Genomic DNA, 15,376 nt, shown 5'->3' on the forward strand with positions numbered 1-15,376 from the left:
ATGCATGGATCTTTAAATGGCAATAATACCTTATTTTACATTTTTCAGTACCTCCCCTTTAAAGTGTTCTTGGTATATATCAGTAGAAAAAGATTCCCCATATTATTTATCAATACATTAACTTTTTACACTGTTGTTAGATCATCAAATGTTCTGTAAACCCTATGCAGCTGAGTCGTAATGATAATTTCCTCGTGTGAGTGTGTGGGTGTGTCATCTCCCTAACGCTACAGTACGTGTAGCTGCATCAGATACACAAGCTGATTGATACTTATAGCAGCTTCAAGTTTGGTGAACAGACTTACATTCCCTCGGACAAATGAAAACACTCCTGAATGCTCCTGTGAATAATAGCTTGTGTATTGCAGATTGTAAATGTCTTATTTTTAACTCTGTGTATGTGTGTATTGCCTTGTCTCATTCTTTCCCATTTGGCTGAAAAGAGTCCCATTAAAAGGTGATTCTGCTGCCTCAGTGTGTTGTTCTCCAGCCTGGATAATGAAGCCGCAGGAGACACACATTCAGAGTGGAGTTAAATCATTTCATGCTCCCCCCCCACTCTCTTACTTTCTCTCTCTCTTTCTCTACCTCTCTCTGTATAGGTGACGCATAGTCTGCAGTTGAAGCTAAATCACTTGACTTCTGACCTCTTGTTGGACCAATGAAAGCATCCTCGACATCTGGGTCAAGCCCCGACGACAGCCTATAAATAGCAGGCAATTTAGACGAGAGGGAGGGGATTTCAAAGATTAATGACTCTACACTGCATCCATTTTACTACTTTTTTCTATCAGTCTTATCATATCTCTCTTTCTTCTCATCCGCTCCTCTTTTCTATCTTACATTTTTGTGTTCTCCCAGCCAGACTCCCATTGTCTAAATGCCTTTGCGTGCTTTCACCACTTTGTGTGTGTGTGTGTGTGTGTGTGTGTGTGTGTGTGTGTGTGTGTGTGTGTGTGTGTGTGTGTGTGTGTGTGTGTGTGTGTGTGTGTGTGTGTGTGTGTGTGTGTGATGGTCTCAAGGTAAATGCATTTGGTGCAATGCACGACTTTTCCATGATTCAAGAGTTATTCTCCGTACAGTCTCTTGCTGATTCGGAATGTAAATGCAAATGAGACGTTGACTTTCAACTATTTTCTTTGACACGTTTCTTCACTGGCAGTAGCTCAGTCCATTAAATCTTGGCTTGGGGACCAGCATGGACCAAAAAAGTATGGAGTGTGAACTGGCAGCTGGAGAGGTGTTCAGTTCCTCAGCACTGCTGAGCTTCCCTTGAGCAAGGCACCAATTCCCAAAAGTTGCTTGTTGGGCGTTATGTGGCTGCCGGCCACTCGACCAACTTTCTCCAAATTTGCATGCTGACAGGCCCCCTGTGTGTGTGTCTGTTTGTGAGTGAGCGTGTATCTGTGTGTTTGTGTGTGTGTGTGTTATGGCCTCTATAGGTGTGTGGAATATATGAGTGTAAAAATAATTTCCCCACAGGAATCATTACAGTAGAAAAAACAAATATTTTTAAAGTAATATATATATATATATAGGAAAAAATATACATTCAAAACATAACAATACACAATGGTTACAAACCATTTAACGCAATATGTATGAAAAATAAACAGACACCAATGGAAATAATATAGGACACTGGGCTTGAATTGTCACTATATGTCTGCTCATAATTAAGACAATCACAGAATTTCTGAATATATCGGTGAGACATTTCACCTACTCAGTATAATAAAACACTGGAATTTTTTAAGGGGTCCAAGATGTAAAAACATTTAAGAATGATTAGGAAATACAAACAAGTATTTTAATACAAGATGGTAAAAAAGTGGTGGGAAATCAGCAAAATTGTCATTGGATTGGGTGAATTAGTTACAAACCCCAGTGTCACATAACAAACTGTGCAACTTTGAAAATCAGAATAACACACATTAACAGAAGACAAAAAGTCCTACACCCAGCATGACGACATGGGTAATTAGCCTTGATGCATTTTTTTGATTAATGTATCCCTTTTTCCCCCTAATCTAAAACTCTAAGACCACAAAAACAAGATACAATCTCTGTTTATGAACCAGATATCCTGCAGCCATCAGTGTTCATACATGAACTAACGCTGTCCAAAGTTCTTTAAGTCAATCCACTGGATTTTAAGAACGTTCCTTGTAGAGGTTTCCCTTCTCATCCAAGAGATCCCCTTCAGTTCTGGTGGAACTCCCATCAACTGAGGAGCCAGATGGGTCTTTACAATGGCCATTGAAAAATGAATAGGTTAAAAGCTGAGACAACATCAACCACTACCAGAACTGAAGAAGCCTCTTGGATTAGAGGTGAAACCTCTTCAACAAACTTTCATAACGTCCAGTGGATTGACTTAAAGAACTTTGGATAACCATGACCTGGATGAATGAGAGCCTACACAGATAAGTGCAATGCTGTCTCTTTCTTCTCCGTGAGATGGATAATTATATTTATCAGTTGTCCGTGTTTTATCAGTGTCACAATCCGCTCCTGGTTTTCCCCTCATCCGCCCAGCTCTACCTGCCTTCCACTCCAAACTCATCAGTGCAACTGCCTTCACCTGTGTTTCCTCACCTGATTAGCACCTGCCTGCTCAGTACATATACCCTCCCATTCCTCTGAGTCTCTGCCAGATTGTCTTTGTGTCATGCATAGCTCTCTCGTGTTGATCTCCGGACTGCCTCCTCGGTTACGACCCTGCCTGTCTTCGACCCGTCTTCCTCGTCTCTGCCCCGGTAAACTGACCAGCCTTCTGTCCTTGACTACTCTGCCTGCTCGTTCCTTGTCTGATACCTGTCACCTGGGATCCCTGTTTACGGAGACTGTCTGGAATATTGCTGCCATTCTGTGCGAACTCCAGAATAAACTGTTGGACTATTACTGCTCTGGTCTCAGTCTGTGCTGTACGTGGGTCCTACCTCTGACCCGTTACAGTACAATCTGGCCATAAATGGATCCAGCACAGGTTGATCACCGGATCTCCCGGATGGAGGACATGCTTGACCAGCTGGTTGCGAATTCCGTTGCGGCTGCAGCAGAAAACCAGCAGGGTCTGGCACAAGTTCGGTGTGATGTAGCAAGTCTCCACGCCCGCACCCAGGCCCTGGGGCTCACACCGTCTGTCTCACCGGGAGCCACGTTCTCGTCACCTGCCTCGGCGGGCGCTGCTGCTCCGCCGTCTGCCTCAGCGGGTGTCGCCGGCATTCCACCTTCGATCCGGGAGCCTAACGTGGGAGCACCGGAGCGTTATGACGGCGATCCTGCCACCTGCAACGCCTTTCTCTGCAACTGTTCCATCCTTTTCTCCCTCCAGCCGCTCACCTTCTCCTCGGAGGAGGCTAAGGTGGCTTACACCGTCAATCACCTCACCGGGCGGGCACGTCTGTGGGGCACTGCGGAGTGGCAGAGAGGGACTCCCGCCTGTCGATCTTTCCGGTCCTTCGCCAACGAGCTCCGGAAGGTTTTTGGTACTGGACCTCTGGGGGCCGACGCCGGACGAGAACTGCTGGATCTGGTCCAGGGCAGCCGTTCAGTCACGGATTACGCTATAGACTTTCGTACTACGGCCCCTCTGTGTGACTGGAACCCGGTCGCCCTCCGTGATGTTTTTTTGCGGGGCCTGGCTGGATACATCAAGGACGAGCTGGTCGCTTATGAGCTGCCGTCAACACTGGAGCGCCTCATTGAACTCGCCACCCGCATTGATCTGCGCATCCAGGCACGCCGGAGAGAAAGACGCTCTGAGCTCCAGCCACGCCCTGCCCGTCCCCGCAGTCCTCCTCGCTCCAAGCCTACGGCGGCGCCGACCTCTCTCCTGTCTGCCTCAGTCACCCCTGTGTGTGAGGGGGATCCGGAGCCGATGCAGCTTGGCCGCACCCGCCTCTCACCTGAGGAGAGGGAGAGAAGACAGCGCTTGAACCTCTGTATCTACTGCGGTCAGCCAGGACACTTCGTCAGCCGGTGCCCAGTAAAAGCCAGAGCTCACCAGTGAACGGAGGCATACTGGTGAGCTCCATCGCTGATCCCGCCTCCTCTGAAAGGCCAAGCATCACCGCCAAGTTCCTGCTGCCTTCTGGTTCCCACTCCATCGCCGCCCTCCTGGATTCTGGGGCTGATGGGAGCATCATGGACGAGAACCTCGCTCTTCAGCTGGGACTACGCCCGGAGCCGCTGCCGTCGCCCATTGCAGCCAGAGCCCTGGACGGACATGTGCTGGGGAGGGTAACATCTCAAACCAACCCGGTGCGCATGCTCCTGCCAGGGGGGCACGGTGAGAGCATCCAGTTTCTGCTTCTGTCCACACCTAACCAGCCCGTCATTCTGGGGTACCCCTGGCTCCGCCTGCACAATCCTAACATCGACTGGACAACCTGCTCCGTTCGGGAGTGGGGCGCGACCTGCCAGCGGACCTGTCTCGAGGCGTCGTCAGCTTCTTCTGCTCCTGCTTCTACTCCTGCTCCTGACCTCACTGGGGTTCCAGCTGTGTACCACTGCCTAAAAGAGGTATTTAACAAAGCTAAAGCCACCTCCCTGCCGCCACACCGCCCTTATGACTGTGCGATTGACTTACTACCGGGCACATCACCTCCCAAGGGACGCTTGTACTCTCTCTCTGCCCCTGAGAGAAAAGCCATGGAGGTATACATTAAAGACTCCTTGGCGGCAGGGATCATCCGCCCCTCTTCTTCACCTGCTGGCGCAGGATTTTTTTTTGTAGAAAAGAAGGATAAAACACTGCGTCCCTGCATAGACTATCGTGGACTTAATAATATCACGGTTAAGAACCGCTACCCCCTCCCGCTCCTCTCCACGGCTTTTGAACTGCTCCAGGGGGCGACGGTGTTCTCAAAACTCGATCTGAGGAATGCGTATCATCTGGTTCGCATCCGGGAGGGAGATGAGTGGATGACTGCCTTCAACACCCCGACAGGGCATTACGAGTATCGTGTGATGCCCTTCGGTTTGACAAATGCCCCTGCAGTTTTCCAAGCCCTGGTGAACGATGTGCTCCGAGACATGTTGAATAAGTACGTCTTTGTGTATCTGGATGACATCCTGATCTTTTCCCGCAGCCAGGAGGAGCACGTCGTCCACGTCAGATCCGTCCTCCGCCGCCTCCTGGACAACGCCCTCTTCGTCAAGGCGGAGAAGTGTGAGTTCCATGTACCCTCGGTCTCCTTCCTGGGGTACATTATTGCCAAAGACTGCATAAAGATGGACCCTGCTAAGGTTTCGGCTGTAACCTCCTGGCCGGTCCCGGAGACACGCAAGCAACTGCAACGTTTCTTGGGTTTTGCCAATTTCTACCGGCGATTCATCAGAGGTTTCAGCTCCATTGCATCTCCCCTCTCGGCCCTCACCTCATCCAAGACCTCCTTCCGTTGGACCGATGCAGCTCAAGGAGCCTTCGACACCCTCAAGACTCGTTTCTCCACTGCCCCCATCCTCCAGATTCCCGATCCAGAGCGCCAGTTCACTGTGGAGGTGGATGCATCCAGCGTGGGGGTGGGGGCGATCCTGTCCCAGCGCGCCGCCAAAGACCAGAAGCTCCATCCCTGCGCCTTTTTCTCTCGCCGTCTCACTCCCACAGAGAGGAATTATGACATTGGTAACAGGGAGCTTCTGGCGGTAAAGGCAGCCTTGGAGGAGTGGCGCCATTGGCTAGAGGGGGCCAATGTGCCATTCATTGTGTGGACTGATCACCGCAACCTGGAATATATTCGCTCGGCCAAGAGACTGAACTCAAGGCAAGCCCGCTGGTCACTGTTCTTTGACAGATTTAATTTCACGCTGTCCTATCGGCCAGGCTCCCGTAATACCAAGCCAGATGCACTGTCCCGCCGATTTCCTGAGAGCCCGGATGAAAGACCTGAACCCTCCACCATTATTCCAGCCTCCTGCCTCGTCGCTTGCGTCACCTGGGAGATCGAGGAGAGGGTGCGAGCAGCCGCTGAGGATCAGCCCGGTCCTAGTTCCTGTCCTCCTGACCGCCTGTTTGTTCCGGCTAGGCTCCGTTCCGATGTGCTCCAGTGGGGGCACGCCTCCCGGCTCACCTGTCATCCAGGCATTCAGCGCACTTGTGATGTCCTGCAGCAGCGCTTTTGGTGGCCTTCGCTGGAGGAGGATGTCCGTGGCTACGTCAACGCGTGTCCTGTTTGTAACCAGAATAAGACTCCTCGTCACCCACCAGCCGGCCTCCTGCACCCCCTGCCTGTCCCTCATTGCCCTTGGTCACACATTTCCCTGGACTTTGTTACCGGTCTACCCCCCTCCAGGGGTCACACTGCCATCCTCACAGTGGTAGACCGGTTCAGCAAAATGGCACACTTCATTCCCCTTCCCAAGCTTCCTTCTGCCAAAGAGACTGCCAGTCTGGTCCTCCAACACATCTTTCGGCTCCATGGTCTGCCCACCGACATCGTCTCTGACCGGGGCCCCCAGTTCACGTCCATCTTCTGGAAGGAGTTTTGCAGTCTGCTGGGGTCCTCGGTCAGCCTCACCTCTGGTTTTCACCCCCAGTCCAACGGGCAGACTGAGAGAGCTAACCAGGATCTGGAAACCACGCTTTGCTGTCTCACGGCTGACAATCCTGCTTCCTGGTCGGAGCAACTCATCTGGGTGGAATATGCCCACAACACCCTCACCTGCTCCTCCACGGGCCTTTCCCCCTTCCAGTGTGCCTATGGGTATCGGCCGCCACTCTTTGCTCACCAAGAGAGGGAGGCTGCCTGCCCGTCGGCTCAAGCCTTTGTCCATCGTTGCCGGCGCACCTGGGAACGAGCACGCACCGCCCTCCTGAAGTCTGCTGACCGCTACGCTGCCGCCGCCAACAAGCGCCGCAAGCCTGCTCCCGCCTACCAGGTCGGCCAGAGGGTCTGGCTCTCCACCCGTGACCTGCCCCTCAAGGTGGAGAGTCGCAAGCTGGCTCCCAGGTTTGTGGGGCCCTTCCCCATCACTCGCATCATTAACCCGGAAGCGGTCCGCCTGCAGCTTCCAGGGTCCATGAGGATCCACCCAACTTTCCACGTCTCCAAAATCAAGCCTGTCCGGGTGAGTCCTCTTGTTCCCCCTACACCACCCCCTCCTCCTCCTCAGCTTGTCGATGGTGGTCCTGTGTATGCTGTCAAGCGCCTCTTGCGCTCTCGCCGCCGTGGACGTGGTATGCAGTATCTGGTGGACTGGGAAGGTTACGGTCCGGTGGATCGTTCCTGGATTCCGGCCCGGTTCATCGTGGATCCTCGGCTCATCGCAGACTTTCACCGCCTGCATCCGGACCAGCCTGCTCCATCCTTCATCCCGTCCCCTGGGGGACCTGCTGCTGATGGGCCTGCCGACCCACCGGAACATGGTGGCTCGGATGTGGACGCTTCCTCCGGCTCGTCTTCCTTTTCTGCAGACGACGATGTGGCCTCCGCTGTCTCGGAGGAGTTTTAGCCCCCCTCCGGCCTCCCCCCTCCCTCCCCGCTCAGTCTGGGACGTCTGGAGCCGTCCCTTGAAGGCGGGGGGTCCTGTCACAATCCGCTCCTGGTTTTCCCCTCATCCGCCCAGCTCTACCTGCCTTCCACTCCAAACTCATCAGTGCAACTGCCTTCACCTGTGTTTCCTCACCTGATTAGCACCTGCCTGCTCAGTACATATACCCTCCCATTCCTCTGAGTCTCTGCCAGATTGTCTTTGTGTCATGCATAGCTCTCTCGTGTTGATCTCCGGACTGCCTCCTCGGTTACGACCCTGCCTGTCTTCGACCCGTCTTCCTCGTCTCTGCCCCGGTAAACTGACCAGCCTTCTGTCCTTGACTACTCTGCCTGCTCGTTCCTTGTCTGATACCTGTCACCTGGGATCCCTGTTTACGGAGACTGTCTGGAATATTGCTGCCATTCTGTGCGAACTCCAGAATAAACTGTTGGACTATTACTGCTCTGGTCTCAGTCTGTGCTGTACGTGGGTCCTACCTCTGACCCGTTACAATCAGGCTTGGATGTAACAGCGTAAATAAAAGCAACTTAGTGCTGTGGCCTTGAGACCCGATCTGAGGATCTGTGTTATGGACAAACCCAAGGTGATGCACCTAAAGCGCCTCTGGCTGCTTTCCAGACACTCAGGTCTCAGCAAATCACACAACTATGACCCTGAAAGCCTCATCAGTGAAATGTTAAGAATGGTGCTAAATACATTCACAAGCTAACAGAATATATTTAAATGGGAGAGGCTCAAAGCATAAATTGGCCTGCTCCTCACTTTAAAGCATCAGTTCATGAGGAGCATAAAAAGTTGCTATACAGACAGACTTCTCCCATGACCCCAGAGTTTAAGGGATATTTTAATTTCTTGTGCTAAAAAACTGAAAATTCCTGGAAATAAGGAAAACAAAAAAAAAACAACTCAAAACAAAACTAAATAAATCCTTGTTCTGGAGCGATGGTGTAATGGAGGTCAGGTTTGCCAGTGTTAAAACGTATACAAATATGAGGTTTGTGCGCATGTACAAATCTGCGTACTAGTGTGCAAGCCTGCAGGTGTGTGGAAGTTTGTATGCATGTATGTGTGCTTTTTGTGTGCGTGCAGCTCTTTCTGCCCTCTGGCCACGGGTTTGTTAAACATTTTATTAACGTCAAACATCGTTTGCACCGTCAGATTAAATTAGCTGCCACACACATATACTCTCAGACAGAGACTCGCCCACACATGCAAACAGTATCGGGAGAAACGGAGGTGACACATTTGAAATCAGAAGACAAAATCAGAGATATGTGCTGCAAATTACTATATCACACACATCTGCACAAAGACATGAACTCACACCGACAGCCATTTGGATACACATACTCATTCAACATATAAGTTTCAGTCATCATGTCTTCAGTTGAGTCTCCATGTGTATGAATGTTTAAATGTTTATCTGTGTATGTGTATGATTCATCTTTTTTATCTAAATGAAAAAGAGAGGAGAAAGACAGAGGGAGCGGATTATGGTACTACTGAGTTCACGATGACACACACCCCTGCGTTGTTCTGCCACCTTGCACACTCGATACTTTTATCCACGTGTGTACTGGGTGCTGACGTCATCTCCGCTGCAAGTTCAGACCAAAGAAAGACAGAAAGAAAGAAAACTCTAACTTGTCTGGCCAGGAATCTGTGACACAGTTACTGACTTGGTTTAATTAGTTAGCACAAAGGAGAATTTAGCAGCTAAGTAGATAGGCCAGTGGTTAAGATCGCACTTTCAATAATATTTATATCGAACTCTAATTCATCTGCTGGTCATAAAGAAAAAAATATTAAAATGTTTTCAATATCTGCTGAATGTCTAAGTAGGGAAAACATTTTTATACATCAATCATATAAAACGTATAATATATTAGCGGTTCTTTCGAGCTGGCTTCTGATTATTTCAGTTGTAAAGAGTAGCACTGGGCTGAAATTCAGACTTCTCCTGCCATCTCTCATTAACAGAACTTTAAACTGAATCACTGCGGTGCTCTTTTGACATAATTGTTTGCTTACATGCAAAAAAAGACTCATTAAAATGATTCTGGGATCAGTCCTCTTGTAATGTATTGATTATTTATTGAGAAAATATCTCAGCTTAATAGATTTATGAACTTGTCGCTTGGCTGTTTCTCTATTCATGTGGAAGTTTCCATATTGCAAGCAGAGATGGAAAGGCCTGATTCATTAAATATGACAAAAATGGAAAACTTCACCCATAAATGATTCAAATCTACAAGCAAGTCATTTAAATTGGCACTGCTAAAACCAGACAGAATACAAAGTGCAAATGTGGCAGGAAGCCTTAATGAGGATGCTAGTGGCAAGCTTGTGTCTATGTGTGTGTGTGTGTGTGTGTGTGTGTGTGTGTGTGTGTGTGTGTGTGTGTGTGTGTGTGTGTGTGTGCCTGTGCGTGTGTGCGTGTGTGTGTTACGCCCTGTATATGGAATATATAAGGGTGGAAAAACAATTTCCCCACTGGGATCATTACAATGTTACTATTAAAATGATCACCTGTCCAATCAATCCCTTGGATACAAACACATGACAGAAGTTGTTCACATTAAATCCTAGAATAGTGTGCTATTAGTACCGTTGTGCTAATGGTATTAAGTTGCCAATGACAGCAATGCGCTAACAACAGCCATCTGTTAATGCTAAACTAACACAAGTAACAATTGTTTAAAATTGTTTTGGCATATTTCATAAATATATTCCAAATTTTTCTTCTTAAATATATGTCATGGGTGACTATATTAATTAGTGTATGATTTATTATTACAGAAATGGCAATTTTCTACTGATCAGTGGATTTCTACCGATGTTAAACCATTCAGCTTATTGAAGAGGAGACAATTGTAATCATCTTCAGGATGAGATGATTACAATCATGTCAGTTTAAATTGACTGAATGGAAACAAAGATGAACACTGAAGTTTCCACAAACCAAGAATTAATAAAAAAATAAAATAAAATAAAATAAAATCAGCCCATAACTGAGAAAACCCTCATTAAAATCCTTATTGACCTTTGGTGCTTGATCAACTGCAATACAAATTTCAGGGCAAGAAAAGATCACAAACAGCTGTAGTTACAATCTGGAATATTATGAATGGTCATGCAGAGCTCGAAATTGCAACCATTTTAGTCGCATATGCGACAGGGCTTCCACCAACAGGGCTTCCACCTTCTCTATCTTCTCCTCAGAGTTCAGGTTGGTGGTGGGTTTCTGGCGCTTCAGTGCTTCTGAGAAAGTTGACCTTTTGGGCTTATCCACTTGCACTGTCAGGCTATGGATTTCATAATCCGTTTGCTCCTTCTCCTGGAGGCAGGAGGTGCCACCTTTCTGCTCTTCAACCTTTTCAAGAAACGCTGCCGGCATATCTACCTTGAGCTCTACATGGATTCTCCCTTCAAGTTTTCCTTTGGAGAACTGGACCAAGCTTCCCGTCAGCTTGGCCGTTAGCTGCTCCAGCATGGATTCACATCTGAGCTCTTACTTGTCGGGCACATTTTTGTCCTTCCTCTTTTTCATGTTGATTGTTTAGTCTCGCTCTCTGTAGCTGTCAGTGTGACTTTTGGGTCTGAATTAAATGGGCGTTTTTACGTGTTTCAATGTGCTTTGAGGTACATCATGACATGATCAGTGCCTTTAATTTGTTATTGCTAGGATAACACTTTGTACCAGAATTATCGTTCCACATAACTGATCATTTTAATGATTGATTTTAGTATCACAGAATCAATAATTTTGAATAGCTAGCAGTATGAAAAAGGTATCACTGGTCACTACAACATGTAATGCTTCCTTCTCCCTTAGCAGTTATTAATGTCAGCCCTGCTGTGCTCATTCATCTTTTGTGTTTGTAACAATTGTCATTTATTTGTTTATGCACTTATTTATTGATTAATATTGTGTGTGTGTGTGTGTGTGTGTGTGTGTGTGCGTGTGTGTGCGCGCGCGTTGGTGTGTGTGTGTGTGTGTGTATGTCCTGCTGCAGAGGGTCAATTGCAATCATCAATTTTAAGACTTAAGACACGTCATTTCTGTAGAGATCCTGTCACGCATGCAAAACCTTTGGGAAGAAAAGGTCCTCTAGCTATGGAAACAAAATGTGTGCAGATGGAACAAGATGTCGGCTAATCAAAAATCCTTTTTAATGGGGTAAGGTTGAGTTGTTTGTATAAGCCGCTTAATAGGGAAAAAAACGAGCTTATGTAAAATGCACAAATACTTGATTTTAAAATAGAGCTGGTGCTGCAATGCATACAAATGACAGGATGTGCTTCTTGGGCTTGATGTCTATATGGCTCTGCTTCACCACATCTCTGTGTCAGGTGTCTATGAAGAGGTTAATTTTCCACTCCAGTAACAAGCTCACCTCATGACAGACCCTCTCTTGGGGATTTTCTCGCCCTCTCATGCCTTCCAGGCTTTATTTAGTATTTAGCGTTACAGAAAAGTGCTGTGATTAAAGGCAAGTTGGGTGGATTTCATTAAGGGGATGTGTAGTGGACCTGACTCAAGGGTTTATTTTTTTCCTCTGTTTTTTCCACTATACTGATTAATTGGGATATTTCTCATCCCACCCCCGAGGCTATGGGGAAATGCAGCGTCAGAGGTTTTTTTCCTTTAAGAACCACAACCCACAGAAATAAGCGTTATCAACCGTTTAGGTGCTTTAAGTGTGGCATAAATGCAATGTTGAGCAGATGAAATACGATCAATAATGGAAAAGAGGTGGTGGGAGTCAAATTGGATGAGGTCCAGATTCATTAGGTGAAATGGGAGTTTTAAAAAGTATCAAACAATGAATACAGAGACCATCTTTATCTAGTTAGAGCAACAGATAAATTGGTTTTTTCTTGTGTGGGTCATTGTGCTCAAAATAATTCCGGATTAAATCATTAGTTTCTGAGCAAAACTAGAATAATCAAAAAAGAGATTTCCTGGAGCAGTTGATAATTGTGTCATTATGAGATCAAAGAGAAGAAATCTGCTATTTTGCGATGCTAGTGGATTCCAAAAACAGGATTTTAAAACTCCACTGGCCTGAACAACAATGTGACTAATCTACCTCCACACCCTACCAGCCTGCCCCACCACATTCAGTAGTGTTAGCGCAGTCCTTAGTGAAAAAAAACAAAAAACAATTTCCCCATTGAGGAATTAAGTTCTTGTTACTTCTGATAAATAGAAAGCTTGCTACTGGATAGTTGAGATCCTAATAAACTCTCAATACTCAAACATTTTGAGGTGTAGCAATGGGGCGGCACGGTGGTGCAGTGGGTAGCGCCATTGCCTCAGAGCAAGAATGTCTTGTGTTCAATGCCATCTGAGACCCAGGTTCTCGGACCTCTTCCTGACCACAAAAAAAAATGAAGATTAGGTGAACTCATCACTCCAAAATGTCTTTAAGATGCTCACAGTTGCCTTCTGTTCATGAAGATGAATGAAAACATCAAATAACAATATAAAACACTAACAGTGTGTATTATGACGTGAGCTCTAACTGCATTTTACTAGTAAATTTTGTGAGCAATACCATACAACACCACAAGTGTGTTCTTTCATTGCATACTTTCAAAATTCTTGCACTTATCCCTCTCCACATATATCTATGTTTGTAATGATTGTGAGAGGAGTTAAAAGGTCAAGCACAGCAGAAGAAGTTTATCCCAACCATTTCTGAGTCGAACAGTCTATTAGAATCCTAAATATCAGGAGGGCTAAGCTAACATTTAGAGGCCCATATTTATGCATGAGTATGAATGAAATGACCTTCAACAGGCATAACAAATCAGTGAGTGTCAATACTTGCCACAGAAAATGCAGCCTATTCAGGTTTTGAAAAATAGTTCAAAATGACTAATGTCAAGTCTGTTGAGGTGTTACGTTGATATTTGTCTACAGTACATGGTTTATATTTATATACAGTGCATATACAGAATGTGGCAGCTTAATTACTCCCCGTTCAATCAATATTTTGGCTATTTGGTGAAATCAAAACCATATTCACACAAGAAACAAAATTTATCTAGCCTTGAAACATTCTCATTTAAGATGAGTGTTTAGGACAAAAAAAACAACACTCTGGATGAGTCATTAATGTCAGATGGTGCTTAATGTTCAAGCCCTCAAGGTCTGACAACACACAAAGTATATTAGCAATAAAAGCGGAAGACTGAACATTAGAAGGTAAAAGTAAATAGCAGATTTTCACAGAACTGCTGAAGACCCCAAGGTAAGGATTGAATTGAAACGCTAGAGAGGAAGAGAAAGCAGGAAATAAGCAACCCAAAGGAGCAGAAAGAAGGTGTGTGTGTGTGTGTGTGTGTGTGTGTGTGTGTGTGTGTGTGTGTGTGTGTGTGTGTGTGTGTGTGTGTGTGTGTGTGTGTGTGTGTGTGTGTGTATCAGCTTGTATACACAACAGTAAGGCCGATTAATTCGTTCTGAGAAACCCCCTCATTATAAAAGACTCTTGCAGCTGTTGTTAACTACAAGACGTGATCTTTCACAAAGTGCCACAGAATCCACACCAGCTCTCATGGTGCAGGATCCCCGATCTATCCAACAATGCCTTTGAATATTACTGTAATCTAAAACATGCGTTAAGTGCTACCAGCACTTGTTACAAATGACACTCAGAATATGAATATTAACATTTTTGTAACTAAAAATATAGCTTGCTTATCTTTTGACCAAATGTTACTGACTTGTAAAACAATCATGACTTACTGGGTTGCTTTGATTGACTCATCATTAATGCTATTACAGACACATGTTTTCTACTACAGGTATAACAAGGATAACAGTCTATAACATGCCATTACATTTTCAGAATATATCATAGTTGTTACCTTTTTAGTCCCAGAGTGTGTAAGGTTGTTCTCATAAATATTTTTACACTAACACAGCTAAATCAGAATCAGCTTTATTGACCAAGCTTGCACTCACAAACAAGGAATTTTATGCCAGTTTAACTTGCTCTTAAATATAAGTTGTGGTGAATCATAATTAAACAAAATATGGAGTAAATAACAAAAGAAGATTGTGTATTGAGACTATTTCTTCTCATGCCGACGGTGTCCATTCTTGGACTTGACCAGATTGGCTCCAGCCACTAGCCTGGTGTGCTGGTCTGAATGATAACTGGGAGGTTTAATGGTAGGAACACAATGAGCAAAGGAAGGAGGTACAGTAGAGAAGAGTGTGATTGTATTGAATGAGTGAACAATGAATTATGGACCATTTGGCTTGCTGCCAGGGATTGATTGACGATCACTCTTCAGGACAGACCAGCCCTTCTCCAATGAGGAGTAACATTAGATACAGTATGTACAGTTTCTGAATTTATTAATAATATGGGGACCAATCGGTGGGGTGGATGAGAGGTGAAACATCTTCAACCAACCTTAAGCAAGTCCAATTGATTCTTTTTCGTTGCTGTTCTTGATTTACATATGACATGACACACTCATGCTATGAACGTATACAGGTAGTCCTCAAGATACAAACACCAGACTTACAAACATGCGTAGATACGAACACCGTGCGCCGCCATGTCCGACTATTGTAGTTCCCCCTTTTGTTGCAACCAACGCCGAGCAGCGTAACATTAACACCCCATAGTTGAAGGTTTCAAGTCATGTCAAAATGGAACTTTTGAATTTAGAGTAGTAATGGCATTTAAATGACCTCAAATATTGATTATAGATTGAAATTTAATAAATAAAACTAAAGAGGCTTACGAACAGCCTCTTAGAACCAATGTGTTAAGTCTACCTGAGAGCTAGCTGTACATTTACTAATATGTAACATCTTATGTGATACTAATGTTGACAAACACTTCTGTTGTTT

Source organism: Antennarius striatus, chromosome 16, assembly GCF_040054535.1.
Source record: "Antennarius striatus isolate MH-2024 chromosome 16, ASM4005453v1, whole genome shotgun sequence".
NCBI classification, from domain to species: domain Eukaryota; kingdom Metazoa; phylum Chordata; class Actinopteri; order Lophiiformes; family Antennariidae; genus Antennarius; species Antennarius striatus.